General features: G+C 43.8%; 1 protein-coding gene and 1 long non-coding RNA gene across 9 annotated transcripts in view; one reads left to right on the top strand and one right to left on the bottom strand.

Annotated features, from left to right (window-relative positions):
• Positions 1-26935, top strand: part of LOC138760434 (CAP-Gly domain-containing linker protein 4) — a 396307-nt gene that overhangs the window by 9322 nt on the left and 360050 nt on the right. The window lies entirely within an intron of this gene.
• LOC138760438 (uncharacterized) lies at positions 1192-26609 on the bottom strand. The gene is made up of 3 exons (XR_011355601.1): positions 26373-26609; positions 14943-14987; positions 1192-2918 (listed from the first exon to the last, which is right to left on the bottom strand). It is a non-coding gene; the product is annotated as an uncharacterized lncRNA (long non-coding RNA).

Raw genomic sequence — 26935 nt, 5'->3', positions numbered from 1 at the left:
CAGCTGGTAGATTGTTCCCCTTGCCCGGTTAGCCCTTACCAGAGTAGTCCTGGTGCTCCATTATCTCATAATGATCACCTATGTTCCCACTTGTGTCCCTGTTTTTTGGCTACCTCTCTGTTTTGAAGAGTAGGCAGGGTGCCCTCTTGGCAGACCTGGGATAGGTCACTGGCCAGGCTTGTAAAGGCTCAGGCACACGGGGGGAGGAAGTGTGTCGTGGTACTCATTTTCCTCAGGGTTATCACCATCCATCAACACATACCCATCCCCAACCATGTGCCAATCCCCTCCCCCTGCTGGACATTGGGGGCTACCTACCCATTTTGGAGGGTGCCCTTGTGGCAGTCCTGGGTACGTGTGGTCACTGGCTGGGCTGGTAAAGGCTCTGGCATGCAGGGAGGAGGAAATGTCTTGTGGGACTCAGTTTCCTCAGGGTTATGGTCATTATCCGTGCATACCCATCCCCCTGTTGAACAATAGCTCGGACTGTTCATAAGTCAAGTTGTGAGCCAGGTTAGAGAACTGCTTGCAGTTTCTGTGTTTTGATCAGTGTGGATTGATGCCTCCATTATGTTAAAGGCTAAGTTGGTCGCTTGCCCTTGGGCAGTCTGCACTGCCTCTTGCAGTTCCCAACATTCATGTTGCAGGGATTCTACTTCCCTCTTTCTGGGCACCCTGATTACTTAACTCGGACATGATATCTCTCTGGCGCCCGAGTAGAGATATCAGTAACCATAGGACTGCCCCACGACTCCCAGTAATTCCAGATGGGAGACTACATGGTGCCATATCTTCTGCCCGTGGGGGCCAACCTGTTGACCCAATCGATTGATGTGGTGTGGCTGGAACTGAACCACCTGGGCCACCTGGGGATTTTATACTCTGAATCTGGGGTTTTTTCCCCATTTGTAGGTCACCTCCTGCTGCTCCCATTAATGAGCAGGTACACAATGAACCATGCACCTGACAGGTCACCCACATACACAGTTATTAATACATTCTTCCACATGGTTAAGACTCCATGTGTGGCCAGTCGCAACACTTAGAACCCTGCTCTCAGTACCAATTGTTATGTTGACATAGAGGATCAGGTTCAATGGGTTCACAGAGAGATGAGTCTGGACACAATGGTTACAATGAAACGTTATTTTTATTAACACACAGGCACAATTTATAAAAGAGCATGGGAAAATAGTATTGGGAATAAAACGTGCACAATTATTTTAGAAGAGCGTGGGAAATAAATAGAAGAATGTTAAATGGTACACAATTACTAATTAATGTAAATGATGATACAGGCATTCACACATTATAAGGAGGGGCTCTACACATGCTCCTGAACGCCTGATCAGTGGGAGCACGGCGCTACTGCAAATACTGTTTCTATCGCAGTACTACAGCTCAGCTTCAGTACAGTGCATACTTTACCTGTGACCCTTCCAAGAGATATCCACAGTAGTGACCTGGCATGGACCACGAGGCAGAGAGAGAGAGAGAATGTGCTTTGTGCTGGTTCTAAATAAAAGTGCTAATTTGTGTGTCTGGCCAATAATGACCCTAGGTGATTTGAATTAGCCAACAGCAAGGCATGCACTATTTAGTGGCCGGAGTCCAACCTTGACTGACAGGTGAGGTGACTTCCGAAAGTTCCAGACATGAAGGATATAGGAGGTAATTACACATTCCAGACAGGCAGGGAGGCCAAGTTTCCTACACAAACGAGAGAGTGACAGAGGGAGTGGTCCCTATGGAAGGTGAAGGGGGGGGGAAGAGAAGGGAAGATATGTCTAGTGGTGCGATCGTGTTGTAGGTGACATATTGTGGAGGATCACATGTGGATGCAGAGGTTGGTCGGATGGTAGGTAAAGACAAGAGGAATCCTGTTCTTCTGTGTCTAGGATCAGAGGAGGCCAGGACCAGAGGTGTGCAAGAAATGGAGAAGATGTGAGTAAGGGCTGAGTTGATGGTGGTAGAGGGGAAGGCAAAATTTTTGAAGGAGGATGTCTTGGATGATCTTGAGTGGAAGACTTAATCTTGGGAACAGATGCAACAGATATAAAGGAATTGAGAGAAAGGAATAGAATCCTTATTGTGGGTTGGGCATGGGGAAGAGTAGTGGAAGTAGTTTTGGGCGTTGGTAGAAAATGTCTGAAGAAAGTTTGTCTCCCGAGATGGAGGCAAATAGATTAAGAAAGGGGAAAGTATTTCCGGAGATGGAACAAGTGACTAGAACCCATGTGGGTACTCATGGTAACCCCTTTGACTTTAAGTCTGTTTGATAAAGAACCAGGAATGGAAACCTAATCAAAAGGGGTTAAAAAAGAATATATGGTCTTTGTGCAACAATGTATATTCCAGGATTTAGGATTAGAAAATAAACCAATATCATTAGACAATGATGATTTTTGCTTCCCGAACATTTTTTGGGTGTATATTATGGATTTTGGGCTGTTGAACACGAGAATCACCTTAAAATTTTCCTATCACATTACCATTTTTTTAGTTATCGTCTATTTTGTGATTTCCTCTCATATTTTAAGTCTACTATATATTGCCTGGGCATGTACTCCGTGCAGGTGCTATGCAAATATTGTCTTAATACTGGGCATGCTTAGTCAGGATAGATGGGGACAGGTATAAAAGCAGCACACATATACAGATGACGTGCATTACAATGATTATAGATTGAACATTGGTGCACATGCTCCAATCATACAAAACCATGACATGTAACATGTCATTGAAAATTAATTTTCTGCATTCACACTTGGACATCTTCTCTGCTGATCTTGGTGCAGTCAGTGACGAACAATGTGAGACCAGGACATTGTGACCATGTAAAAGCAATATCAGGGCAACTGGAATCCGTCAATGCTGGCTGACTTTTGTTGGAGACTGATACAAGAGGGCATCAAATGCTGAGTACAAATGAAAATCAGTGGTAAAACATTTTTAGGTCAGTTAAATTAATGCAACGTGTCAGCATCATGATGCAATTAAACATGCTCAATTTAATAAAAGTTAATTTAATGTTTGTCCAACTTACTTCGACGTGTAATAGCAAATCTTAAATTATCTTTGTGTTCAGTTTGAAATTGTCTATCATAATCCCTAATTTTTTTTCAGGAAGCAAACTTTTTAAAAAACTTTTTTTTCCAGTGTAATTTTTAAGGACTGGGATGTCAAAAAGTATTTTTTGAATGGGAGAATTATCATGGCATATTTGAATGTGCAATCTTGTTCCTCATGATGGGAAACTATGTCTGCTAATATGGAGACAAGGAAGTTAAGAGGACTGTTAACAATTTAGAGAGGGTAGGTTGAGAGACTTGCATCAACAAAATAAACTTGGATAGGGTATGAGGATTGGGCTAAATTGGTTTTACTACAGTTATTCCTCAACTTAAGATGGGGTTACGTTCTGATAAACCTCTCAAAAGTGGAAAAAAATAGTGTTGAAAAAGAATACAAAAATATCACCCATCATGGCCTAGCCTATCTTAAATGTGCTCAAAACACTTACCATAGCCTACTGCTAAAACAAAGCCTATTTTATAATTAAATGCTGAATACCTTTTATTCCACACTGAAAAATAAACAATTTTTAATCATAAAATATAGCAGTTACCATCGTAACTTCAAAAAAAAAGTCAAACCGTCGTAAGTAGAGGAGTATCTATCTGTATTTGGGTAAATTTGGTTTAATTCCATACTCAGTATGTTTCAGGTGGTGTCTATTTAAAAACATTATTAATGTCCTAAAATAGGAATTTTAAACTTCTAAACTTAATAGTAGAAGTCTGAAAATCTAGACTGCTCAGGAATTGGGTCAGTCTGGATTTCAGATTTTCCCAATTTAAAAAAAATTTAAGTTTAGACATACAGTGCTGTAACAGGCCATTTTGGCTCACAAGACCGTGCGAACAATTTTCATCCCAGTATGTTTTGAACAGTGGGAGGAAACCGGCGCCCTGTGGAAAACCCACGCAGACATGGGGAGAATGTCCAAACACCTTACAAACAGTGTGGGATTCAAACCACGGTCCTGATTGGTTGTGCTGTAAAGGCATTCTGCTAACCGCTACGCCAACTATGCCGTCCCTTCGGGAGTACTTTTAAAATTCAAGTTTAAAGGAGGAATAAAGAAGAGATGAACAGATACATTTTTATAGGTTATTCATGAGCAAATACAGCATGCTTCATTTATCAAAATAATTAGTTTTAAAGAAAAATAAAGTCAATCCTTGTCTAAAAGCGTGGTCGCTTGTTGCCGCTGTGCTTCTGTGGTGGTTACACATGCACGCACCACACAAAATCCCACTAAATTAAAAAAATTTGGCAATGTTCGAAAAGTCTGGATTTTCGGATGGTCCAGATTTCAGGCATCCAAATTTTTGGACTGCACTTGGAAATTCTGGCAGGATGTGTTTCAAGAACAAAAGCTTATTACGTATTCATTTACCCTGAAGGAGCTTTGAATCTCAGCATTTTGGCTCAGATAAAGCTTACCCAATCTCATTAATTGATATGTACAGGCTGGAAAAAAGATACATTTGTGTCTTTTTTCAGAATAATGTTGCAAAGTTGTAATGTGCTGTTCTGTGTGTTCTGCTAAATTGTTTGTATATGGGGAATTGAAAATATATAGTGGAAGAATGCACAAATATTTGAAGTGGAATTACAGCTAGAATGATTTGCAAGGCTGTGATTCTTTAAACCGGTCTAATTCTTCTTTGGCTTGGCTTCGCGGACGAAGATTTATGGAGGGGGTAAAAAGTCCACGTCAGCTGCAGGCTCGTTTGTGGCTGACAAGTCCGATGCGGGACAGGCAGACACGGTTGCAGCGGTTGCAGGGGAAAATTGGTTGGTTGGGGTTGGGTGTTGGGTTTTTCCTCCTTTGCCTTTTGTGAGTGAGGTGGGCTCTGCGGTCTTCTTCAAAGGAGGTTGCTGCCCGCCAAACTGTGAGGCGCCAAGATGCACGGTTTGAGGCGTTATCAGCCCACTGGCGGTGGTCAATGTGGCAGGCACCAAGAGATTTCTTTAGGCAGTCCTTGTACCTTTTCTTTGGTGCACCTCTGTCACGGTGGCCAGTGGAGAGCTCGCCATATAACACGATCTTGGGAAGGCGATGGTCCTCCATTCTGGAGACGTGACCCACCCAGCGCAGCTGGATCTTCAGCAGCGTGGACTCGATGCTGTCGACCTCTGCCATCTCGAGTACTTCGACGTTAGGGATGAAAGCGCTCCAATGGATGTTGAGGATGGTGCGGAGACAACGCTGGTGGAAGCGTTCTAGGAGCCGTAGGTGGTGCCGGTAGAGGACCCATGATTCGGAGCCGAACAGGAGTGTGGGTATGACAACGGCTCTGTATACGCTTATCTTTGTGAGGTTTTTCAGTTGGTTGTTTTTCCAGACTCTTTTGTGTAGTTTTCCAAAGGCGCTATTTGCCTTGGTGAGTCTGTTGTCTATCTCATTGTCGATCCTTGCATCTGATGAAATGGTGCAGCCGAGATAGGTAAACTGGTTGACCGTTTTGAGTTTTGTGTGCCCGATGGAGATGTGGGGGGGCTGGTAGTCATGGTGGGGAGCTGGCTGATGGAGGACCTCAGTTTTCTTCAGGCTGACTTCCAGGCCAAACATTTTGGCAGTTTCCGCAAAGCAGGACGTCAAGCGCTGAAGAGCTGGCTCTGAATGGGCAACTAAAGCGGCATCGTCTGCAAAGAGTAGTTCACGGACAAGTTTCTCTTGGTGAGGTCAACAAAGGTGATGTAGAGTCCTTTGTTTTGTTCTCTGCACTTTTCTTGGAGCTGTCTGAGGGCAAAGACCATGTCAGTAGTTCCTTTGTTTGCGCGAAACCCGCACTGTGATTCTGGGAGAATATTCTCGGCGACACTAGGTATTATTCTATTTAGTAGAATCCTAGCGAAGATTTTGCCTGCAATGGAGAGCAACGTGATTCCCCTGTAGTTTGAGCAGTCTGATTTTTCGCCTTTATTTTTGTACAGGGTGATGATGGTGGCATCACGAAGATCCTGAGGCAGTTTTCCTTGGTCCCAACAAAGCTTGAAAAACTCATGCAGTTTGGCATGCAGAGTTTTGCCGCCAGCCTTCCAGACCTCTGGGGGGATTCCATCCATACCTGCTGCTTTGCCACTTTTCAGTTGTTCGATTGCCTTATATGTCTCATCCAGGGTGAGAACCTCATCCAGCTCTAGCCTTAGGGGCTGTTGAGGGAGCTGGAGCAGGGCGGAATCTTGGACTGAGCGGTTGGCACTGAAAAGAGATTGGAAGTGTTCTGACCATCGGTTGAGGATGGAGATCTTGTCGCTGAGGAGGACTTTGCCGTCTGAGCTGCGCAGCGGGCTTTGGACTTGGGGTGAGGGGCCGTACACAGCCTTTAGAGCCTCGTAGAAACCCCTGAAGTCGCCAATGTCCGCGCTGAGCTGAGTTCGTTTGGCGAGGCTAGTCCACCACTCATTTTGGATCTCCCGGAGTTTGCGCTGAAGATGGCCGCATGCGCGACGGAAGGCTTGTTTCTTCTCTGGACAGGACGGCTTGGTAAGGTGAGCCTGGTGGGCAGCTCGCTTCTTTGCCAGCAGCTCCTGGATTTCCTGGCTGTTTTCGTCAAACCAGTCCTTGTTTTTCCTGGAGGAGAAGCCCAGTACCTCTTCAGTGGATTGCAGTATGGTAGTCTTCAACTGATCCCGGAGGGTTTCAGGGGACGGGTCCGTGAGGCGGGTTGCATCGTCGAGCTTTGCTTTGAGGTTTGCCTGGAAGTTTCCTCTCGCTTCGTCTGACTGCAGGTTTCCAACATTGAACCTCTTTCTGGGGGCTTTATTGTTCCTGGGCTTTGGCTTGAAGTGAAGGTTGAGCTTGCAGCAAACCAGCCGGTGGTCAGTGTGGCATTCCGCGCTAGGCATGACCCTGGTGTGGAGCACATCTCGTTTGTCACTTTCTCGCACCAGGATGTAGTCCAGGAGGTGCCAGTGTTTGGATCGGGGATGCATCCAGGTGGTCTTAAGGCTGTCCCTCTGCTGAAAAAGGGTGTTTGTAATGACGAGCCGCTGTTCTGCGCAGAGCTCCAACAGATGGCGCCCATTGTCGTTGCACTTGCCGACGCCATGCTTGCCCAGGATTCCTGGCCAGGTTTCTGAGTCTTTGCCGACACGAGCGTTGAAGTCGCCCAGGATGACAACCTTGTCGGCTGTAGGGGTGCGTTGGATGAGGTTGCGCAGGTCAGTGTAGAACTTGTCCTTTTCTGCTGGTTCTGCCTGGAGGGTTGGAGCATAGACACTGATGAGGGTGATGTGACGCTTGTTTTGAAGGGGGAGTCGCATGGACATGATTCGGTCTGAGAGGCCTGTCGGAAGGTTTTCGATTTTGGAGGCAATGAAGCTCTTGACCATGAAGCCTACACCAGATAGGCGTCGTTCATCCGAAGGCTTGCCAGACCAGTAGAGTGTGTAGCCCGCGCCGCGTTCTTGGAAGCTGCCTACATCTGCCAGGTGGACTTCACTGAGAGCGGCTATGTCGATGTCAAGTCTGAGGAGTTCATGTGCAATGAGGGCAGACCGACGTTCAGGTCGGTGGCTGTCAGCCTTGTCTAGCATGGTTCTGATGTTCCAGCATGCTAGCTTGAGTTTGTGAGCATCTTTTGAGGGGGAGGACGTGGAGGGGGAGGACGTGGAGGGGGAGGACGTGGAGGGGGAGGACGTGGAGGGGGAGGACGTGGAGGGGAGGACGTGGAGGGGGAGGACGTGGACTTGTCCTCGGGCCTGCGCAAAGGAGCTTTTAGGTGGAGTGCAGTGCGCGCAGTACTGGCCCCACCCTTTACACCCATGGTTCGTGTGCTGTGGCCAAGCAAGCTGGGACGTGGCAGCGAGGTCCTTGGGTCGTAGATTTTATATCGGAGTGGCCTTCTCCTATGCAGGTTTCTTACCCGGGTTGGAGGGGCCTGCCTCCCCTCCTAGGTCGGTCCATACTGCCCGGACCGGGTCCGAGGCCGCCGCAGCTCACCCTGTCCCTGGACTGGGGCCGCCGCCTCCCACTCTCTGCCCGGATCGGGGCCTCCGCCTGCCCCACTCGACCGAGGCCGGGGCCGCCGTCTCCCCCTTGCTCCTGCCCGGATCGGGGCCGCCGCCGCCTACCCTTCGCCCGGACCGGGGCCGGGGCCGCTGCTGCTCTCCCTGTGCCCGGACTGGGGCCGCCGCCTCCAACTCTCTGCCCGGATCGAGGCCTCCGCCTGCCTCACTCGACCGAGGCCGGGGCCGCCGTCTCCCCCTTGCTCCTGCCCAGATCGGGGCCGCCGCCGTCTACCCTTTGCCCGGACCGGGGCCGGGGCCGCTGCAGCTCTCCCTGTGCCCGGACTGGGGCTGCCAGTCTAATTACAAACCGGTCTAATTACAACATAAGTAAAACATGCAAGTCGGCAGACACAGTGATTGAAGTAAAAACACAATGCTGGAGAAACTCAGCAGGTTAAATAGTGTCCTTTATATAGCAGAGATAAAAAATACATAACAAGACGTTTTGGGCTTGAGCTCTACACCAAGGAATGAAAAAATGTTGGCAAACATCCATATAAGAAGGTAAGGGGGTGGTGGGGGGGGGGGGGGGGGTTGGTGTGGTTGCAAAGGCAGGAGGTAATAGATGGAAAATGGAGGGAGGGCCCAGCAGCAAGCAGAGGGAGGAGGGATGGTTAGGTGAATAGAGAGGGAAAGAGGTGAAGAGCTGAGGGAAAGAAGATAGTGGGAAGGAAAGGGAGGGCCAAAGGCGCGCATGTTAGCAGAAACCGAAAAAGTCAAGTTTAATGCCATTTGTTTGAAGAGTGCCCAGATGGAAAATTAGGTGTTGTTCCTCCAATTTACGGGTGGTCTTGGTGGGATAGTACATGAGGCCATGTAGATATATATGAGCATGAAATGGTTGGCCACTGAGAGATCCCTGTCATTGGTGTTGTCAGTGGAGGTGCTCAGTGAAGCGATCTCCCAGTCTGTACCCAGTTTCTCCGATGTAGAAAGGCCACAAGTGGAGCACCGGATGCAGTAAATCAATCCTGCAAATATACAAGTGAAGTGTTGCTTCACTTGAAAGGCCTGTTTGGGGTCCCGGGCTGTGATGAGGGAGGAGGCGTGGGTGCAAGTGTGGCACCTCCTGTGGCCGGGGATGGGGGTGGGGGGGCGATTGGTGGAGAGGGATGAGTGCATTATGGAGTTATGGAGGGAGCAGTCCCTACGGAAGGCAGAGATGGAAGGAAAGGGGAAACTGTGTTTTGTAGTGGGATCTGTTGTAAGTGCCAAAAATTCCAGAGGATAATGTGTGGGATGCGAAGGCTGGTGAGATGGTAGGTGAGGACCAGGGGAATCCTGTGTTTGTTGCATCTCGGGTCAGAGGGGGGCCAGGGCAGATGAGTGGTAAATGGAGAATTACAACATAAATTACAACATAATTGCATACTTTCTGTTGATAACTATAATATGTATTCTAATAGTTGGAAAGCATACCACAAGGGGTTGCAGAATCTGGGTGAGCAGCAGATCGCCAAAGCACCAGAAACGGGGAAACACCCTGGTTGAGAAGGAAAAGCCTGGGATATGAACCTACAGGAAGGTGACCACAGCAGCAGACCAACGAGGGGCTCAGCAGCTGAAGGATCCACACAGGCTGCTGGCTACTTGCAACCTGTGGTCAAAGGACTTACAGCAGTCTGCAGCCTGCTGGAGACTGGCTCAAGGGAATCAGGTATCGATACTGGGATTCAAGAGATGCTGAGTGTAAGAAAGGGCTGCTGAAGGGCCTTGGGTGATGAATGCTTTCTGATCGGAGGTTTGGATCTGGTGTTCGAACAGGAGTCTGTACTGTGGCAGAGGCTGTGGTAGCGCTGGAGGCAAATCCATAGGCTCTCAGTGACTCTGAAGGGACTCCTTTTCTTCTCTTGTTGTTTGGGGTGACGATCAATGTTAATAGTGACTTTATATTTGCCTTGTGGCAGGCAAAAGATGGAAATATATCATGTATGTTTTTTTTGTATTCTTGTGTGACAAATAAAAGGAACCTTGAACTTAAAGTTTCTTGGTCTGAAAATTATAGCAGCTCCAGTGCTGCTGTAGTGGCAGCGCTGCGGCTGGTGTGGACCCGTGGAGAGCAGGGAGCAGAGTCACAGCATTCCCATGGAGTCCAACGCCCAGTCTGACTGCCATTGGCTCTACAAGCTGTAAATGGGGCCAACGGTGGTTAATTTGAAAATTCTTCTCCTGCATCGTCTGCACCAAGGTGGTGGTACTTATGATCGGCAGCAGTAACGAGGGTATACAGACCCTGGGGAAACCGAAGACCGGTGCTCGGCACCAGAGAATGAGGATACCATCCCCCGTTTGAGAAGGAGAATCTGAGGAAACAGCCAATGGGATGGTGACCATGGGAGCAGACCAGTGAGGGGCTCTGAGCCTGAGGAACACAGAGGTGCGGGCTGATGGCGACTGGAGGTGAGGAACCCATGCAGGCTGTGGGCTACTCACTCAGGACGAGCTGAAGGGATTCCAGGAGAAGAGAGAGGGTGGTGAAGGTTTCCTGATCATGACGTAGGTTTGGATCTGGAACTCAGGCTGCTGATAGCTTGGACTGGACTCTATGGCTGCAGAAGCACCGGAGGCGAATCCATGGATTCACGGTGATGCTGAGGGGATTCTCTTTTGCTTCTCTTTGTCTGTAAGAGGCCCTTCCGGCAATTTTTGCCGATGGTGAATCTTAGGGCAGACAAATACAATTTTTTTGTCATATTGCATGGTCTTCATTATCCGACAAATTTAATCTTGAATCTTGTAAAGTGGAAGTTTCTTTGTTTTTATTCGATTAATTTGCTAGATTCCAATAAATGAGTGGCTATTATAATACAAATATGAGAAGTATTTAACTGAAGTGCTTAGCGGGATTGAATTTAGGAACAGGGAGGTTATGCTGCAACTGTACAATGTACTGGTGAGGCCGCATGTGGAGCACTGTGAGCAATTCTGGTCTCCTTACTTGAGGAAGGAAGTCGTGACTTGGAGGGGGTCCAGAAGAGGTTCACCAGATTGATTCCAGAGATGAAGGGATTAGACTATGCGAGAGATTGAGGCTTCTGAGACTGTACTCACTGGAATTTAGAATGAGAGGGGATCTGATAGAAATGCATAAAATTATGAAGGGCATAGATAAGATAGAGGTAGGAAAGTTATTTGCATTGGTGAAGGAGAGTAGAACTAGGGGACACAGCCGCAAGATTCAGGATGGTAGATTTAAGATGGAGATGAGGAGGAACTGCTTTTCCAAAAGGGTAGTGAATCTATGGAATTCACCGCCCGTTGAACCAGTGGAGGCTACCTAAGTAAATATATTTAAGACAAGGTTGGATAGATTTTTACATGGAATGGGAATTAAGGGATATGGAGAAAAGGCTGGTAGGACGTAAGGCCTACTCCTGCTCCTATTTCTGATGTACCACAATACTTTAACAAAAAGAAAATGATAGAGTTTCACTGTGGGAGTTGTATTTATTACAAAAATAAGTCTAAAGAATTAGAGATGATCGAATGGGTGTCACCAAACAAATTTCTATTATTATAACACCCTTAGAAATAGGCCAAAAAAAATTACTGCTCCTGACCATTTTTTCATTGATAGTTTCAATGAACAAATGTCAAGTCTTTAGAAAATGAGAGTCAGTTTAGAAATTGTGTGACATTTGGGCATTGACAGTTTCATTCCAATCTTTAAATGAAGAGTCATAAGGATAAAACAAAGCAATGTCAAGAAATATTTTCTTATTTTTATCTCTACTTGGATTCCCTGAGATCAAAGGATTTAAGATTTTAGTTAATCCTGATATAGTTTAGCATTTGTTTTTTAAGATTTCAGGATGTATTCCCAATTAAGCATTGTAGAAGTCACTTGTCTAATGTGGAAATATTATACTGCATTGACTGGAGATTTTTTACAAATTCCTCAGTGTCAAAATAAGAAATTTATTCAATTTGTGTACAAATAATTTTAACGTATAAATTCTTTGAATGGAAGGATACGTGGTGGGACAGTTTAGGAACAGTGGAAGAATTTTCAAGATATTTTTTCACAGTGCTCAACAGAAGTATATTCCAGTTAAAAGCAAGGTCAGTAAGGGTGGGAAAGCCAGCCTTGGCTAACTAAAGAAATAAAACATGGCATTAAACTAAAAGCTCATGCATGCAATATTCCTGAGACTGAAGGAAACTTGAAGGTTGGGAAAAGTTTAAAAAGCAATAGCAGAGTACTAATCTTTTCACCATGCAACTCTGGTCTAGGTACTGGGGATATTATAATAAAATGTTTCATATCATTCCTTAATATAGTGTTTAGAAATGATTAGTGATATGGGTACTGATTATAATAGCTTTGTATAAAGTGTTACTTTCTCTACTTATATATTCCATATACATTATATGTTTATTATAAAATCAATAAAAGGTTGAAAAAGAAAGAAAGAAAAAGCAACAAAGACCACCAAGCAAGCAATAAAGAAAGGGAAAATACTTAATGAAAGTAAAGTTGCACCAAGTATAAAGGCAGTAAACTTTTTTATAATTATATAAAGTGGAAAAGGATGGCTAAAGTGAATGCAGGTCCCTTGGAAGATGAAAATGGAGAATTAATATTTGGTAAAGTGGAAGTGGCCAAGGCTTTGAAAAATAATTTTGTGTTGGTCTTCACGCTGGATGACACATTTAACATGCCAAAGAGAGATGTGAAGGACCTCTATGTAATCGTCATCACTAAAGAGAAAGTGCAGAACAATCTAGTGCCCCTAAAAGTTGACAAGTCCTGATGGATGCATCCCATGATATTGAAAGAATAGTTATATATTTTTGACTCCTATGGATGCTGTGAAACCTTTTAATTTCTCCAATGGATCTGTGTTAATATGAATCCTTAGTTCAATGTTAAAACTATATTTTATTGAGATATGGTTTAATAAGTTACAGGGGCACTGTGACAGAATATAGATATGTTTTTGGGAGATAAATTTGGGCAGGGTTTTTAGTGTAGGTCACATACAAACACTTTAAAATAGATCTTATTTAAAATACTGGAGTTTTGCTAATGTCGGTCCCAGAGCCTTTGCAAAAGCTTTGGAGAGTGCCCAAGAGACTTCACTAATGGATTGTTGTTTACAAAAAGGGAACAGATGAATGAGCTTGTCGGAGCCGCAGATTGTCTGGAGGGGAACTTGCTGTTGTAAGAGGGTCATGTGGTTTTCCAAGCAGAGAGAGTCAAACAGCCTTTCAGAGGAGAGAGAGAGAGAGAGATACAGAGATCAGTTCTACAGTGATTCAGCAGCAGCTAGGACTGGAACAGGACAAGCTGGAAAGCTTGTGGAAAACCCCATTTGGAAGACTTGTTGTAAAATGCTTAGGTCAGTCTGGTCAAAGCCCTTGTGGTTCATGCAAGAGGAGAGGACTGGCTGTGTAATGTTTCACTTGAAATAAGGGAAACAAAAATGAACTCTGGAAATCTGAAAGAAAGAGGTTATCATCTGGAGAACCTGAGGGGTTAGGTTTCTTCGGCAAGACACTGAAGTAGCTGATTTAAAAAAAAAATAGTTGTGGGTGTCAGCGTATACTGAATCTCTCTCTGAAAACTGACAAGAACCTTCCTGAGCGGTAACCATTTACCTTTCAAGCACCAAAGCCTGGTGCATTTTATAAATGTTAAATTCTGTGCACAGTCTAAGAATTGCCTGCAACCAGTGAACTTGGAGGAATGAGAAATGAGATTGGACTGTGAATCAAAGAATTTTTCTGAACTTATACACACATTGCATGCATGTGCGCTTAGAATTAGAAGGGGGTTAAGATAGGTTAGTTAAGTCAATCATGACAAGTTAAAATATGATTCTGTTTTCATGTTTAAAGATAATTAAAAGCAAGTTTTGTTTAAGTAACCATTTGTCTTGGTGAATATTGCTGCTGGGTTTTGGGGTCCTCTGGGCTCGTAACAGCACAAAGACAACACATTAGCATTTTAAACATACATGGTTCTTTGAGATAAAGATAGAAGCCAGTTTGAGATGAAAATGGATGCTGATTGAAGTTAGAGTTAAGAAGATAAAAAGGATTTATGATGGTTCTTGAGATATTTGAAACAATAGGTGTTAGTTCAGAAACACCTGTATAAACTCACAACCATTTTAGTTCTGAGGAAAGCAGACCTCAGAGACATAAGTGGTCTTAAATGCTATTAGCACATTCGTTTCAAAAGACCTTATGAGCTTAAAAGACAGAAATTATGCCATGTAACATGTGACATGAGAAATGGGATGGAAATATATTATCGAATTGAGACATTTTTGGATAAGTCAAAACCCTTTGACACACAGGGGTTGGAATCTTGTGAAAGACAGGGTTGAATTTCTGTAACCAAAATAGGAGGACCACTTCGCTGTCTCTTTGAAAAGAGGCCAGATTCTTCTTGTGGAAAACATATTGCAAAATCTTCAATAAAATGGAGAAGATTTAATCCTGGGAAGACAGGAATTGTATTCTCCTTTTCACAGGAGGTACATTGGTGACTCAAAAGATGGTCACTTCTATTTAAAGAATATCTTTCAAGACATCTCATCAAAAGAACTGTGAGTAAAGAGGCATGAAGATATGATGTTTAAAAGCACTTTATAATTATTTCTGAACTGAGAATTTAAGACCAAGTAACATTAAAATGATGCTAAATTTTTTAAAATTGATTTTTCAGAGTGGGATTTTAATCACGAACGCGTGCGTGCGCGCGCACACACACACACACACACACACACACACACACACACACACTTTACATTTGCACATAGTGGGGCTAAATTTAGAGTTAAGTTTGGAGATAAGTAAGAAATGCTATATTATTGATAGTTTAATAACAACTATTAATTTGAATTTACCTGGTGTATCTGGTGAATTTTCCATTGCCGTTCCTTTATTAGTCCCTAGTTCCAAACAAAATTTAAACGTGTTATTAGTTCATAACATATCTTCAAGCACTTTGTGTTTTTGCTATAAACACAGCATCTGCAGACTTCCATGTTTCAGTGCAAAAGTTAAAGTGGATCCTATTTTAATAGTGTACTGAAACACTCTGGACCTTGGGCAGATCCCAGTGGCTTGGAAGATAAAGAATGTCGTACTACTGTTTTTTTTAATAGGATGTAGGCAAAAAGCAGGCCAGTTAGCTTAACATCTGTACTTGGGAAAATGCTTGAAGCTATAATTCACAGAGAGACATTTGGATATCAAGGTGTTCGATAAGGAGCTGCGTAAAAGAATTATCCACGAGGATGCTTGGAATTGGGGTTATGTATTAGTATGGATAGTGGATTGGCAAAAAGCTGCGGTAAATGGATGTTTCTCAGGTTGGCAGTCAGTGGAGAGTGGACTACTGTGCTGGTTGTTGCCCCTGTTCATGCTATGCATTGACAATTTTGAAGAAGGAACTGAGTGTAGTTTGCCGATTACACTAAATTGGGAGTTGGATTGGGGGGGAAGGGTGTCGGGAGTTGGATGGGGGGGGGTGTTAGGATTTATATGGGGGCATTGGGATTTGGGGGTGTCAGGAGTTAGATGGGATTGGGTGACTGATGGTTGAATGGCCAGGGGTGGGGGGTGACTGATGGATGCCAGGAGGCACAGCTAGGCAAGGGCGGGGGCCATTCCTATGATGGCATGTGTCGGGGGGACTGACCGATGAACAGCCGAGGGGAGTGGGGTGACCGATGGAAAGCCGAGCGGTGGGGTTGACTGACAGCAGGCCAGGAGGTGGGGTGACTGATGGAGGGATGGAGGGGGGGGAAGGACTGATGACAGACGGCCGTGGGGAGGGGAGGGGTGACCGATGAATGCAGCCATTTTCATTACTGAGAAAAGGCCCGGTTTTTGGAGGTTGCCTGTGTTTGAAATTCCGGATAAAAGGTTTAAAAACTAAAATAATAAGATAATGCTTTAACGTATCCTTCCCCCCCCACCCCCCACCCCCTAGCCAGTAAACAGTCGTCCAAAGTTCCACCATCCAGGAGACCCTGAGTGAAAGTCATGCCAATCTGCACCTAGCTTATTGAGCTTCAAGATTTCAAATTGCATGTGGTCAGATAGAGAAGTAATATTTTTCGACTCATCAGGGAAAAAAGTGTAACCTTCCTGTCTTATTATGGCGCACGTACCACCATACTCTGTCAAAAGGTAATCCAAAACCATTGGATTTTGTAATACAGTTGGTCACATAGCCATCATTTCAGTACTAGCTGCCTGGTTCTGATCCTCAACATAACCAAAAGTCATAGCTGCAGGGAGGCTACCAGATTAATAATTTTCCTCAAATTTCTGGCTGTTCCATATAAGGGAAAAACATCCATCCAGAATCTTTCAGATTTCCCTGCCAGTGGCAAGATGGCATTCCCTGATAATGTGAGTTATCCTTGCGGTGTATTGGATGATCTTTTACGTTAAAAACAAGGTGATGATGTGGCACTAGGCAAGCCAAATAACAGCACCCTTTCCATTTCTTATTTATTTTTGTAACATCACCCAAGCCTTCAACAGGAAGCCAGAAATAACCTCTCTTCCCATAAATCCATCTGGTACCATTGACTGGAGCTAGTGGATGTTTCCCTATGGATCACATTTGCCAGTCAAGGAGATGGGGAGGTTGTCCCAAAGTTAAAGTCTGATTTTTTTTTTTACATTGCCTGTACCCCACATTCATTAGGTCTCCACTGGTGAGGTTATTACAGTAGCACAGGGTATCTACCATACCCAGTGGAGGCAGGACAGGTATGATTGGCTAATGCGGATGCTGAGGTTTGATATACTGGTGGGTATAATTACGTCAATCATCCTTGAAAATGCTGACAGCCACAATCTTTTGTTATGCTTGGGAATTCCTCACACTGTCCTTGCACAGAGCCTCCTACTCATTGGGAGAAGGACTGCACGGAATATATTTCATTATGATTTAGGGGTACCACTGAGTACATAATGACTCTTTGATCAGATTGGAGTATAGACGCACAGACCCAACAAGCTGTTTGTGACACTTTTTCTGCATAATTATGGCATAACAAAAGAAAGGTATTCTTTTCTAAATTTACTACAGTCTCCCCTCTGGGGTTCAAAACCCCCCCCCCCCCAAAAGTGTCAGTATTAGCCACAACTTTCTTATTAATCAAAGGTTTACAGTTCGACAAATGAATCCAACAAAGTTGTCCTTCAACTTTTACAGTGATCTGTGTTTTTTTTCTTTTTTTAAACCCTATAGAAATCCTCAAACACACAAAAAACGAAAAATACTGAAAGCAGTATTACCCCCCCCCCCCCTCAATTATATGGGAGTGTCAATGCCACAAAGTGGCCGACAACTTCAGGAGGATCAGTACCCAAACCACAACAAAAAAAAATGTAAAAATCATTTCAAGTATGAAATTCTTCCTCCAATTCTCTATTAACTTGATCGTCATCAATACCAATATCAATCAACTGTTGAGATTCCATCTCACACTTTCCATTCTTCTTCTTCGGAACCAAAACAGGTTGTTGAGGAAACCTTTCTGCTTATTATCAAGTAAAGAATTAGCAACTGTAAGAGCTTCAGCGTCATCACTAAAGAACTGAGATTGATAATCTCCATTTAAAGAAAACTTTAGATACAGCACTTGCCATGGTCCCTTCCAGTGAGGTGATATCTTTTTTCAATCCCAATTTCGGATTAGCACATCGTTTCTTTGTGTTTCTTGTACCTGTGGGTGCAGTTGTCTCAGAACATCGATTAATTCCTGAACATCCTGTATAGGGTCATCCTATCACTTAGGAGCATGCCAATCTAGACATATTGTATATTAGTTTGTTTATTTGCTCTCCAGGGTGCGCGGAGAGGGCGACCGAATAAAATATCAGATGGTGTTAGACCAGTACCAACGTGTTGGTTTGTATGCATTTCAGATAGGGTCATGGATAGTACTTTTAACCATCCTAATTCCGTTTCTTCTGTTAGTTTGGCCAATTTATTCTTTAAATTACCATTAGCCCTTTCTACCACTCCAGGAGCCTGGGGGAGATGTGGAACTGCTGCTTTATTCTGAAATGATGTCATAATTCATTGTTTACTTTGGATGTGAAGTGTGACCGATTGTCAGAGCAAATTATGGCAGGTAATCCAAGTCTAGGTATTATTTCATGTAAGAAAGCTTCTACAGCTGCTTTTGCCATTGCTCCAACTATTGGTATTGCCTCTATTCTCTACTAAAAAAATCCATATCTATTATAACCAGACAAAACCCGTGACTATGTATTCTGGATAATTCTTTAAAATCTATCTGTATGCATTCAAATGGCTCTTCGGGTAACTGCATATGTCCAGCAGGGGTGGTCTATAACTGAGTATCGGATACATATTGCACCCCTGCTGGTTCTTTAATTTAATTTGAGTTGCTGGGGTGTTCCCCTGTAGCTTCCGTATTGTAATGGATCTGTTAAATTTAGGTTAATGTTAAGCTATATTTCCCATAAATATGTCTTGGATAATGTAGTGGGTTTAGAACACGGTTACACACACCCATACAATACATTCAGAAGTGATGCCATCTTTCGGAGACATGACGTCTGCAAACCAGAGTTATGAAGGTCACATGGTTTCCAAGAAACTGGAGCTGGCAACTGTTAAAGATTCCATAAATGGTTTCCTGGAATTGAGACTGATCTCATTGCATATGTAATGTCACATGATTTTGAGAAATAAATTGTGAAATTCAGACACTTTGAGCCAGTTCCTGCAGATCACACAGGAGATGGACCCTTGTGAAAGACAAGGTTGAATTGCAGTAATCGAAATAGGTGCTGTTATGTATTACCCTAATAAAAGGGGAATACAGAAATGTGGATTTCGAAAAGGAGACCTCTTTTATTTTGAAAATAAAGAGTGCAGCCTCATCATGGAAGGAAATTCCATAACTCTTAAGAAGTTAAGAGCGGGTTGAAGATCACTAGTGTGAAAGATTAAGAAGAAATCTTTTCCTGGAAAACAGCTCAACAAGATTTGCGAGTTTGGGAAAATCTAAGAACTTGAATATTAACAAATACATTGTTATTGCTTTTAAGCAACAATGTAAAGAACTCAATGCTTCACATTTGCTTTGTAATTACTTCTGAACTACAATTTAAAAAGACCTTCAAATTCAATAAGATGTTTGAAACTGGACTTTAAAACTGACTTTTCTGAACTGTTATGGTTTGAAATTTGATCACACACATTAACACAATTACATTTGTGCGATAGTGGGGTTAAGTTTAGAGATAAGTAAGAAATATGTTATTAATAGTTTAATGAAAATTATTTTTATTTTGAATTTACCATTATATGCTGTTCCTTTGTTAGCACTAATTAGGTTTTATTTGTTTGTAACAGTATACTATCCATGTCAGGTAAGGCTGGTCTATTTAGCAGTTGTCTGTTTTCATTTGAATAGATGATAAGGGGATCATTTAGCACAGTGGAACAAGCTGCTGTATCAACATATGCATTTCCCTGTGTTTTATGGGAGAATTTGATGTTGCCAAAGTGCCCCAAAGTCATGGGCTACTCCAAAAGTGTCACCAAAGTCAGTGTAGATGTAAAGGGAAATGTCTCTTTCTTTAATGCAAGCTTGAGTTAAAGCAAATAATTCAGCCTGTTGGGCAGATAAGGGTTGGCGGACGATGACAGCTTTAATTACAACATTGGTGTCCTTCACTATTATAGTCCCTTCTCAGCTATAAAAGAAGAACCATCCACAAACTATGTAGTAGCCTTGTCAATAGGACAATCCTTTAGATCTTGACGAGCTGAAGTAAGAAGATGATTTCTCTGCAGACAATCATGGTCAGGCCCTTCCTCTGCATCAGGCACATGTATGAGAAAGGATGCTGGGTTGATGGTGGTATTATTGTGAAAGGTCAAATAAGGATTAGCGAGGAAAGATACCTCACACTGCCCTAGTTGTGCTTGTTGCACGTGACGTGTTTGGTCAGACATAAGTAAAGTGGCCAGTGAGTGTTGGGTGAAGACCTGAACTGGTTGATGTAAGGTAGTATTAGCAACAACCAAAATTATATAATGTAGTGCAGGCAAAATTTGAGTACAAGGAGGCAATCCTTGGGCAACTGGGTCTAATTTAGTGGAAAAATAGGCAACTTGTCTTCATGAAGCCCCATGATGACAGCCATGGTGCAACCTTTAAGAATGGTCACATGGAGCTGAAAAAATCGATAATACAGTGGACGTTCAATAGCTGATGCCGAGCACAAGGCACCTGATAACTGGTGAAACGCTGATGTCTGTTCCTCAGTTAGAGTGAGAAGCTGAGGTGTGTTTGCAGTAGCAAGGGGAGATAATTCTTGAGTCAGGGTCACCACATTGGGAATCCATTGGTGCCAAAAGTTTACCAGTTCCAAAATGCCCGGACCTGCTTTGGTGTATTGGGCACTGGATAATTAACGATAGGCGTGATGTGTGCTGGGATAAATTTCTGTTGATCAGTGCTGAGCAGCGTTCCTAAAGATTTCACTTCCCGTTTTGCTGATTAACCTTCTGTCAGGGGATCATATAACCCCAGCAATGTAATGCTCACATTAAATAGCAGCTGTCTTGGTTATTGGATTGTTTTGAAGGACTGGTGATAAGTAGATCATCCATATACAGTGGACTCTCCAAGGAAGGTCAATGATGCCAGGAGAATCTGTGAGAATAATGAGTGTGTGTGTGTATGTGTGTGAGTGTGTGTGTGAGAATAAAACCCTGGGGCAGTCTAGTCCAGGTATATTGCTGCCCTTTATAAGTACAGGGAAGTAAGGGCACAGCAAAAAAAGCATGCTTTGGCAAATACTAGAGCGCCTCGGATGCCCCCCAAAGTTCCTCAACGTGGTTATCCAACTGCACGAAAACCAACAAGGTCGGGTCAGATACAGCAATGAGCTCTCTGAACCCTTCTCCATTAACAATGGCTGTGTTCTCGCACCAACCCTCTTTTCAATCTTCTTCAGCATGATGCTGAAACAAGCCATGAAAGACCTCAACAATGAAGACGCTGTTTACATCCGGTACCGCACGGATGGCAGCCTCTTCAATCTGAGGCGCCTGCAAGCTCACACCAAGACACAAGAGCAAATTGTCCGTGAACTACTCTTTGCAGACGATGCTGCTTTAGTTACCCATTCAGAGCCAGCTCTTCAGCGCTTGACGTCCTGTTTTGTGGAAACTGCCAAAATGTTTGGCCTGGAAGTCAGCCTGAAGAAAACTGAGGTCCTCCATCAGCCAACTCCCCACCATGACTACCAGCCCCCCCACATCTCCATCGGGCACACAAAACTCAAAACGGTCAACCAGTTTACCTATCTCGGATGCAAGGATCGACAACAAGATAGACAACAGACTCACCAAGGCAAATAGCGCCTTTGGAAGACTACACAAAAGAGTCTGGAAAAACAACCAACTGAAAAACCTCACAAAGATTAGCGCATACAGAGTCGTTGTCATACCCACACTCCTGTTCAGCTCCGAATCATGGGTCCTCTACCGGCATCACCTATGGCTCCTAGAACGCTTCCACCAGCGATGTCTCCGCTCCATCCTCAACATTCATTGGAGCGACTTCATCTCCAACATCGAAGTACTCGAGATGGAAGAGGCCGACAGCATCGAACCCACACTGCTGAAAATCAAACTGCGCTGGGTAGGTCACGTCTCCAGAATGGAGGACCATTGCCTTCCCAAGATCATGTTATATGGTGAGCTCTCCACTGGCCACCGAGACAGAGGTGCACCAAGAAGAGGTACAAGGACTGCCTAAAGAAATCTCTTGGTGCCTACCACATTGATCGCCGCCAGTGGGCTGATATCGCCTCAAACCGTGCATCTTGGCGCATCACAGTTCGGCGAGCAGCAACCTCCTTTGAAGTAGACCGCAGAGCCCACCTTACTAACAAAAGACAAAGGAGGAAAAACCCAACAGCCAACCCCAACCAACCAATTTTCCCTTGCAACCGCTGCAACCGTGTCTGCCTGTCCCACAAATGAGCCTATAGCTGACGTGGACATTACCCCTCCATAAATCTTCGTCCGTGAAGCCAAGCCAAAGAAGATAAGTAAAGGTAAGTAAGGGCACAGCAAAAAAAGCATGCTGTAGGTTAATGTAATGCTTAGGATAGTTGCTAGGTTCGATACAATTGGGTATAATGGTGCCACGATATAATTGATAGCCCGCAAATCCTCTACCAAGCATCATTCTGACTGGCCTGTCTTCGGAATCAGAAATATTGGTGTGTTGCAAGGTGAACAATGGGATAAGATTGTTCTGTAATACCAAGGATATACCTGATACCATCTGCGCTGCTTTCTTTAACGGATACTGTGGTATGGAGGGCAACTGTGGCTCAGGTTTCAGGGTGATGCATAATTAGTAAGGCCCACTTTGTGGGGGGATGCCGATCAAATTTCATCAGAAACCCCTTTCTTTTCCTTAGGCTGATGGTGGGTGAGAACTCCCAAAAACCTCTTGGGATTCTCACCAATATATTAAAGTTTCCTGTGAGAATCTCTGGCAATGCTGATTTCCTGAGTCAGCTACGTTAGCATCCACATTCCTTTGCTGTATGGCCCTTGTTTACAGAGAGGGTAACATGGGAATGGGAGAGGCCTGTTTGCTTCCATAATTCCTGTAGAACCTGGGCAATCAAGGCAGTCCTGGGAGGATTTTCAACCTCTCCAGTTAAATGTATCAGAATAAAACTGTCTTCATAGGGTCGATAAAACTGCTCTTTTTCCTGGTCTTGTCCAGATGGATCATAGGAAAGGGTTTGGCAGATCAACCACCCACCACAGAGGGGGACAAGTAGCAGTTAGGGTTGTAGAAATGTAGAGGAGTGCAGCTATCACAGGATATGCAGAATAGGGACATGTGGGTTAATGTATAATCTTCCATTCGAACAGACGATTTCTAGCCAAATTACAACACAAGCAAGACATAACCATAAAGGGATGGGTATGAAAGGCATGGTCATAAACTACTTGTAAGGGCCCCATCGTTGAACATTCTTGGAGGTTTCCTTTCAATCTGGACAGAAGAACAATTTGGTTAGTAATAGGGAACCCATGCTCTTCCACGAGCTCTTGATCCAGGTGAACAATTTTGCTCCCAAATCAATCAAAAATTGAAGAGGGTCACCCTGTACATACATTATTTTAATAGATTCCTCTCCCTCCTTGCTGGCAACAAGAGAATACATCCTGTCTGAGTCACTCAAATGGGTTGTTGATGGTAAAGGGGGCTCTGCAACTCTTGTATCAGTCTTCTGCTTATTCATTTGTGGATTACTGTCTATTCCAATAGCAATTACGTCGCCAGTGACCCATTCATCCACATCTAAAACATAGAGGGGATGGTCGGGTATTGATATCTTGACGTACCCATGGCCCAGAATTTTTCTTCTTGGGATTGATAAGGGCGCTGGATGAGAATTTGTGTTGGCCCTTCAGGGGATCATTGCTACTGGGGTGTGGCCAATTATCCCAGTCATCATCTCCCCCCCCATCAAATTTAACACGGGGGTCAATCCGAAGGCTCCGGTTCTCCAGTGGAGCTAGAGCTGAAAGCCATAACTGCCCGGCATGCTTGTTCTTTTGTATTATTGGACCAATCTAAATTTTTCAGCAAGGATGCAGTTTTATTTGGCAGATACTGCATCAATATTGCTTTAAACAGAGTAGAAGGTCGGCCTGCATGAAAAATCTGATCACCTGCATATGTCTAGTCGGCAATGGTAAATCGCTCCATCTCCTTTGGTAAAGGCTTACATTCCAAAACTTTACTCATATTAATAGGTCATTCCAACTATCTGATAATGCCATCAGTATGGTATTCACCAGGGCTTGTGGATTTGCAATCATATTATTCAAATCTAAGTAATCATTAATGAATGGCCCATCAGCTCCCTACATGGCTTGGCACCACTTGCCACTCTCTCTGGGTTTCATATTGCAAGGCAAAGGGAAAACAAGTCTTGTGGCTGTGCTCCATACATGGTCTGGGTGGAGTGGATGTAATTAACAAACTCAACTGAATTCTTATTCCTATCTGGATGGGACATGATGTGCTATCAACAACATTTCCTGGGATTCCCACGGTGTATAAACCTACATCGTAGGCTCTTGTCTCTGATTACCTGGCTGAGGATTGGAGAGAAGTCAGAGGGCAAACATGCTTTCTGCCTCTTCTACAGTGGTCTCATCAGCTTTCTTCCTTGTATGAGTCTTTACTCATTCAGTTATTGTGTCCAGGCCCTGTGCTCTAGTTGTCTGCTTCCGGGGATCAGCAACAGCCAACTGAGGCAATGGTGGCGGGGCTTGTGGTATCACCTGAGGTGGGAGTACGTAAAGGGGTGGTTATGCCCATAAAAAGGAATCCTCTGATTCTTCATCCTTGTTATCATGCAAGAATAGGGTCTCCATACCAGATTATGGATCCCCGGGGTCATTGGATTGCTTATAGAACAATAGAGCACAGTACAGGCCCTTTGGCCCTCCATGTTATGCCAACCCATATATCCCTTCTTTAAAAAAAAGTACTAAACCCTCCCTACCCCATAACCCTCTATTTTTCTTTCATCCATGTGTCTGTCTAAGAATCTCTTGAATGCCCTCAATATTTCAGCTTGCACCACCATCGCCGGCAAGACATTCCAGGTACCTACAACTATCTGTGTTTATATTAAAAAAAATAATAAAAGTACCACTGATGTCTCCCCTAAACTTCCCTCCTTTAACTTTGTACATATGTCCTCTGGTGTTTGCTGAGAAACAGGTGCCTCTCCATAGCTTCCACATCCTTCCTATAATGAGGTGACCAGAACTGAACACAATTCTCTAAATGTTATCTTACTAAAGATTTGTAGAGTTGTAACATGACCTCTCTACTGAATTAAATCCCCCTATTAATGAATTCCAGCATCCCTAGGCTTTCTTAATTATCCTATCAACTTGTGCATACGGATTTACACCCCAATGTCCTTCTGTTCATCTGCACTTTTAAGTAACTGACCATTAACCCTGTACTCAGCCTTCTGGTTAGTCCTTCCAAAATGCATCACCTCACACTTACCCAGACTGAAATCTATCTGCCACTTTTCTGCTCAACTCTGCATCCTGTCTATATCCTCTGGTAACCTTCGACAACCTTCACAACTCCTCCAATACTCCTCCAACTCCTCATCCGCAAACCTGTTGACCCATCCACTCACCTCTTCATTCCAGGTCATTTATAAAAATCACAAAGAGCAGGGGTCCCAGAAAAGATCCCTGCGGCACTCCACTAGTCACTGACCTCCACTACTATTCTGCTTTCTTCCAACAAGCCAAATTTTTTTTTTTACCCATACAGCTATTTTCCACTGATCCTGTAACTTATGACTTTCTGGATGAGTTTCTCTTGGGGGATCTTGACAAAGCCTATTGGCCACCTTAGTAATCATCTGGCAACTGCACCTTACATTCATTGTTTCTTTGCTTTTTCTCCTGATTATCATTCCACTCACATTCAGCTTTTAAAACCCCCCAATCCTTGGGTGCATGCTCCTTTTACATATCTCTATCCCTCTCTTTAGTGCATTGTCCCTCCAACTAATTTACTTTGTTCTTTGCCATTCCTTCAAACCTCATTCCTCCCATTCTCCTATCTATTTCTTCCACTTTTTTTCCTGCATCCTTTTTCTATAATAATTGTTCTGCTTTCTCTATCTCCCTTGCACACAACTGGCCATCCTCATTGCCTAACCTCTTCATTAATGCAGCTGACAATGTTGATATTCTTTCTGATGTTTCGGGTGCAAATAACACATCTGTTGTTCCGGGGTTCCCCCATCACTCTTATCCAATGCCTGACCCATAATGTTATAATGCTGCTGTCCAAATTGTACTTTATCCCGGTCAATACTACAGTAGTCCAAATTAAAATTTACCCCAGCTCTCAGGCATTATCCTATCATGTAAAAACACAAAGCTGGAGAAACTCATCAGGTCAAGCAGTGTTCTTTATATAGCAAGCCTGCCAACATTTTTCCATACTTTGATGAAGGGCTCTATCCCAAAATGTCAGTTATGTATTTTTATCTTTGCTGTATAAAGGACACTGCTTGACCTGGTGAGTTTCTCCACCTGTGTTTTTACTTCATTCACAGTGACTGCATTGTGTTTTGCTATTAACCTATCACATGCCTGTCTCATATTGTTGCGAACCTAACTTTATCCCAGAAACTATGCTGTCTTAATTTTAAAATTTATCATAGTTCCAGGCACTAACCTGTATATCCTTTGCGTCGTCTCTTTGTTGATCTTGGTAGGGAGTTGGGTCTACCATGGACAAGAGATCTCAGCACTCCCAGAATCCAGGGCAGAAGTCAGATAAAAGGGATCTGAAGACGCCTTTGTTTCTCCAGCTTCTCAAACTCCATATGTCGCTTACTCAGTCGGATGTGTCTCGATGGTCCCAGCAAGATCTTGCCAACTACGCCAATGTTAAAGTTGGCCTGTGGTGATTCTCCTCAGGATAAAACAATAGCAGAACAAATGAGCTACACAAAGAACATTTATAGCATATCCCTCGCAGGAGTGGGGAGTATAAAGGAGGGGTAGCTGTTCCTACTTGTTTCTTTTTGCTATACCCACTCAATTAATACAGAGTTTTGTTTGCTTTAAATAGTGTTTTCAAAGTGAATATCAGACTCTATGTGCAGTGGTCTTGGCTTGGAGCATTCCCTGATTGCTTCTCATTAGGTCTTTTACAATATCTCTTTGTAGTTGTCTAAGCAAGTGGGGTTACATATCTTTGTAGCTGAGCATACAGTTTCAGCTATATCTTGCAGT

This window comes from Narcine bancroftii, chromosome 4 (assembly GCF_036971445.1).
Source record: "Narcine bancroftii isolate sNarBan1 chromosome 4, sNarBan1.hap1, whole genome shotgun sequence".
Taxonomy (NCBI): domain Eukaryota; kingdom Metazoa; phylum Chordata; class Chondrichthyes; order Torpediniformes; family Narcinidae; genus Narcine; species Narcine bancroftii.
This window is presented reverse-complemented; position numbering and strand designations above follow the sequence as displayed.